Consider the following 6,000-nt stretch of genomic DNA (forward strand, 5'->3'; position numbering starts at 1 on the left):
AGAAATCTAAAGTGGGGTTGTTGGGATATGTTGGGGAATTAACAAGTCCAGCTGCAGAACAACTGCTATGCGAAAATACTTTATCATACCAGGAAAATTATTGAAGAGCATTGGTTACAGGAGAAACCACCTAGATTATTGGAAATTATTACACTGAAAGTGACTACACAGCAAGAAAGGAAAACATCACATATTGGAATCAGCAATTACGATATGGATGACACAAAGGACAGAATAATCGGGTGAGGTTCTATAGGTGGTGTTGGAAGCAAGAACTGAATGTTCTCCATAAATAGTACAAGGGTAAAATGTTCTGCAGGTCTAAAGAAAATGACTCAAGAAAATGGGTGGATATGAAGAAGGAGCTGTTTTAGGGCAGTTGTGTTTGGCGGGTGGGTATAGGGGTAGACGTGAGTGGGTTTTGCCTTGTATTACAAAATTGAATACTTAACTATTGTATAGATGTACATTTATTGTATTTTAATAAAACCTCACAAGTGTCTGCATATCGTACATTTCGGCCAATGGAGGGCAGTAGATTTTATTTGACTGTGACAAATATAAAAACATGTAAAAAACAGTTATATACATACAGAAAGCAAATGCAGTGATATGATGACAGTGTGATAACTGCACATTTATTTTTTGTTTTCTTCGCATTCATAACCCATATATTTCACAGAAAGAAAGAAATTCATCATGTGCAGTATTTCTCAGTTCTGTTTTGCTGGAGGCAACTTTGCTGTTATTTACGACATATTTATATAAATCTGGCAGAGAAGTTGATAAATGTGTCCCATCTTTAGGCCCTTCCTGATAATTGATGTAAATGTATGCAGGGTCAGACTGGGGTGTCTGGGGCCCACAGGGGAATTGACCCTAGGGGCCCACCCTACAGCTATATGCAAATACCTGTAAGCAGTTATCCCTGTTATAGTGGAGCGTCATCTGTACAACACAGGCGGCTCCTCCACATCTACTGTGCGAATACCATAACTGGGATGTACAATTATGGTAGTTTTCATTAAAAAAGTTCTTTGATTAAAACAAGTTATCACTAGTGTTGAGCGATACCTTCCGATATCAGGAAATATCGTATCGGATTGGATCGGGCCGATACCCAAAAAGTATCGGATATCGCCGATTCCGATACCGGAAACCAATGCAAGTCAATGGGACACTAATATCGGAATGAAAATAAACCCTTTCTTTCCTTGTAGGTTAATTCTACATGAAGTAAAACAACTAAGAATAATGTAGAATGACATGAAAAGCCGGCAATTCATCAGCGGCATTCACCGGTACCCGACAATTTACAACAGAAAGAATAGAGCTTCACACATAGATTAGATAGATAGAAACATGTCAGTCACATATATATGAAGTACAGTGACAGTGTTGCTTACTGTACTTGTCATTTAGTGTAAAGGATTTATTTTAAAAAATATTAGTGTTTTCGTGCACCGTCTCTTTAAGAAAGCCGGCCGGCAATTCAGCATCTGTACCCGACAATTTAGAATAGAAAGAATAGAGAATCACACATAGATTAGATAGATAGAAACATGTCAGTCACATATATATGAAGTACAGTGACAGTGTTGATTACTGTACTTGTCATTTAGTGTAAAGGATTTATTTAAAAAAATATTAGTGTTTTCGTGCACCGTCTCTTTAAAAAAGCCGGCCGGCAATTCAGCATCTGTACCCGACAATTTAGAATAGAAGGAATAGAGAATCACACAAAGATTAGATAGATAGAAACATGTCAGTCACACATATAAGAAGCACAGTGACAGTGTTGATTACTGTACTTGTCATTTAGTGTTAAAATAGAGGATTTATTTAAAAAAAAATTGGCGTGGGGTTCCCCGTAATTTTAGGCTCTAGCGGAGGTTAAGCAGACGGCTGGGGCAGATGTTTGAAGCCTGGGAAGGGGGTAATACCCACGGAGCTTCCCAGGCTACTAATATCAGCCCCCAGCTGAATACCTAGCCTTTACTAGCTATTAAAATGGGGGAACCCCCCCAAAAAAATAACGTGGGGTCCCCCCTAATTTAATAGCTAGCAAAGGCTAGGCAGACAGCTGGGGGCTGATTTTAATAGCCCAGGAAGGGTGCCATGAATATTGGCCCCCTCCCAGGCTAGAAACACCAGCCGTCAGCCGCCCCAGAAATGGCGCATCCATAGGATGCGCCAATTCTGGCACTTAGCCTCGCTCTTCCACGCTGCCCTGGTGCGGTGGCAGGGGGTAATAGGGCTGGGGTTGATGTCAGCTTATAATGCCAGCTGACATCAAGCCCAGGTTAGTAATGGAGAGGCGTCTATAAGACACCCCCATTACTAACCCCATAGTCAAAGTTAAAGAAAAACACAAACACCCAGAATAAAGTCCTTTAATTGAAATAAACACACAATTCTTTATTGTTCTAAATTAAACCATACTTACTGGCACGCCAATTCCAGCTGAAGCCAACGATCTCCTGCAATAAAAGAAAAATAATAAAGCAACCTCATCCTTACCTTTCCATGGTTCCCACGACAGCTTCAGCTCTGCTACATCGAGATGACAGGCTGGACCGCAGCAGAACGCTGCCATCCAGCCTGTCATCCCGCAGACACTGAGAAGCGCAGGCGTGCTTGCGCTCCTCAGTGTCTCTCTGTGACGTCATCCAGATGAGCCGAGTTCATGTCCAATGAACTCAGCTCACCTCATGCACGTCACTGACAGCGTGGGAAAATTCTCACGCTGAAGCGCTGAGTGCAGGAGAATTTTCCCACGCTGTCAGTGACGTGCATGAGGTGAGCTGAGTTCATTGGACATGACCTCGGCTCATCTTTATGCCGTCACAGCCAGACACTGAGGAGCGCAAGCATGCCTGCGCTTCTCAGTGTCTTCGGGATGACAGGCTGAATGGCAGCGTTCTGCTGCGGTCCAGCCTGTCATCTCGATGTAGCAGAGCTGAAGCTGTCGTGGGAACCATGGAAAGGTAAGGATGATGTTGCTTTATTATTTTTCTTTTATTGCAGGAGATCGTTGGCTTCAGCTGGAATGGGCGTGATGGTAAGTATGGTTTAATTTAGAACAATAAAGAATTGTGTGTTTATTTCAATTAAAGGACTTTATTCTGGGTGTTGTGTTTTTTTAAATACTTTACTAGAAATTCATGGTGGTCATGTCTAATATTGGCGTGACCCCATGAATTTCGGGCTTAGGGCCAGCTGATAATGCCAAGCTGGCCTTAACCCCTTTATTACCCAGTGAGCCACCGCACCAGGGCCCTGGATGAGTTGGGTAGAGCGCCAGAAGATGGCGCTTCTATGAACGCGCCATTTTCTGGGGCGGCTGCGGACTGCAATTTGCAGCGGGGGTGGCCCAGAAAGCTTGGGCCTCCCTGCGCTGCGGATTCCAGCCCCCAGCTGCCTAGTTGTACCTGGCTGGGCACAAAAATAGGGCGAAGCCCCACGCATTTTTTTTTTAAATTATTTCATGAAATTCATGGAATAATTAAGAAAAAAAGGGCTTCCCTATATTGTTGTGTCCAACCAGGTACAAATAGGCAGCTGGTGGTTGGGGGCAGCCCATTCCTGCCTGCTGTACCTGGCTGGACACAAATATAGTGCGAAGCCCCACGTCAATTTTTTTTTAATTATTTCATGAAATAATTTTTTTAAAAAAGGGCTTCCCTATATTGTTGTGTCCGGCCAGGTATAAATAGGCAGCTGGTGGTTGGGGGCAGCCCGTTCCTGCCTGCTGCACCTGACTGGACACAAATATAGTGCGAAGCCCCACGTCAATTTTTTTTAAATCATTTCAGCAAATTCATGAAATAATTAAAAAAAATTGATGTGGGGCTTCGCCCTATATTTGTGTCCAGTCAGGTACAGCAGGCAGGAACGGGCTGCCCCCAACCACCAGCTGGCTACTTGTACCTAGCCGGAAACAACAATATAGGGAAGCCCTTTTTTTCTTAATTATTCCATGAATTTCATGAAATAATTTAAAAAAAAAATACGTGGGGCTTCGCCCTATTTTTGTGTCCAGCCAGGTACAACTAGGCAGCTGGGGGCTGGAATCCGCAGCGCAGGGAGGCCCAAGCTTTCTGGGCCCCACCCGCTGCAAATTGCAGTCCGCAGCCGCCCCGGAAAATGGCGCGTTCATAGAAGCGCCATCTTCTGGCGCTGTACCCAACTCATCCAGGGCCCTGGTGTGGTGGCTCACTGGGTAATAAAGGGGTTAAGGCCAGCTTGGCATTATCAGCTGGCCCTAAGCCCGAAATTCATGGGGTCACGCCAATATTAGACATGACCGCCATGAATTTCTAGTAAAGTATTTAAAAAAAACACAAACACCCAGAAAAAAAGTCCTTTAATTGAAATAAAGACACAATTCTTTATTGTTCTAAATTAAACCATACTTACAGTCACGCCCATTCCAGCTGAAGCCAACGATCTCCTGTAATAAAAATAAAATAATAAATCAACATCATCCTTACCTTTATATGGTTCCCACGACAGCTTCAGCTCTGCTACATCGAGATGACAGGCTGGACCGCAGCAGAACGCTGCCATCCAGCCTGTCATCCCGCAGACACTGAGAAGCGCAGGCATGCTTGCGCTCCTCAGTGTCTGGCTGTGACGGCATAAAGATGAGCCGATGTCATGTTCAATGAACTCAGCTCACCTCATGCACGTCACTGACAGCGTGGGAAAATTCTCCTGCACTCAGCGCTTCAGCGTGAGACTTCTCCCACGCTGTCAGTGACATACATGAGGTGAGGTCATGTCCAATGAACTCAGCTGACCTCATGCACGTCACTGACAGCGTGGGAAAATTCTCACGCTGAAGCGCTGAGTGCAGGAGAATTTTCCCACGCTGTCAGTGACGTGCATGAGGTGAGCTGAGTTCATTGAACATGACCTCGGCTCATCTTTATGCCGTCACAGCCAGACACTGAGGAGCGCAAGCATGCCTGCGCTTCTCAGTGTCTGCGGGATGACAGGCTGGATGGCAGCGTTCTGCTGCGGTCCAGCCTGTCATCTCGATGTAGCAGAGCTGAAGCTGTCGTGGGAACCATGGAAAGGTAAGGATGAGGTTGCTTTATTATTTTTCTTTTATTGCAGGAGATCGTTGGCTTCAGCTGGAATGGGCGTGACGGTAAGTATGGTTTAATTTAGAACAATAAAGAATTGTGTCTTTATTTCAATTAAAGGACTTTTTTCTGGGTGTTTGTGTTTTTTTTAAATACTTTACTAGAAATTCATGGCGGTCATGTCTAATATTGGCGTGACCCCATGAATTTCGGGCTTAGGGCCAGCTGATAATGCCAAGCTGGCCTTAACCCCTTTATTACCCAGTGAGCCACCGCACCAGGGCCCTGGATGAGTTGGGTACAGCGCCAGAAGATGGCGCTTCTATGAACGCGCCATTTTCCGGGGCGGCTGCGGACTGCAATTTGCAGCGGGTGGGGCCCAGAAAGCTTGGGCCTCCCTGCGCTGCGGATTCCAGCCCCCAGCTGCCTTGTTGTACCTGGCTGGACACAAAAATAGGGCGAAGCCCCACGTATTTTTTTTTTAAATTATTTCATGAAATTCATGGAATAATTAAGAAAAAAAGGGCTTCCCTATATTGTTGTGTCCGGCTAGGTACAAATAGGCAGCTGGTGGTTGGGGGCAGCCCGTTCCTGCCTGCTGTACCTGACTGGACACAAATATAGGGCGAAGCCCCACATAATTTTTTTTTAATTATTTCATGAATTTCCTGAAATAATTAAAAAAAATTGACGTGGGGCTTTGCACTATATTTGTGTCCAGCCAGGTACAGCAGGCAGGGACGGGCTGCCCCCAACCACCAGCTGCCTATTTGTACCTGGTTGTACACAACAATATAGGGAAGCCCTTTTTTTCTTAATTATTCCATGAATTTCATGAAATAATTAAAAAAAAAAAAAACGTGGAGCTTCTCCCTATTTTTGTGTCCAGCCAGGTACAACTAGGCAGCTG

The sequence above is a fragment of the Phyllobates terribilis genome, unplaced genomic scaffold (assembly GCF_046119375.1).
Source record: "Phyllobates terribilis strain yellow unplaced genomic scaffold, ASM4611937v1 Scaffold_2__4_contigs__length_985480577, whole genome shotgun sequence".
NCBI lineage: Eukaryota > Metazoa > Chordata > Amphibia > Anura > Dendrobatidae > Phyllobates > Phyllobates terribilis.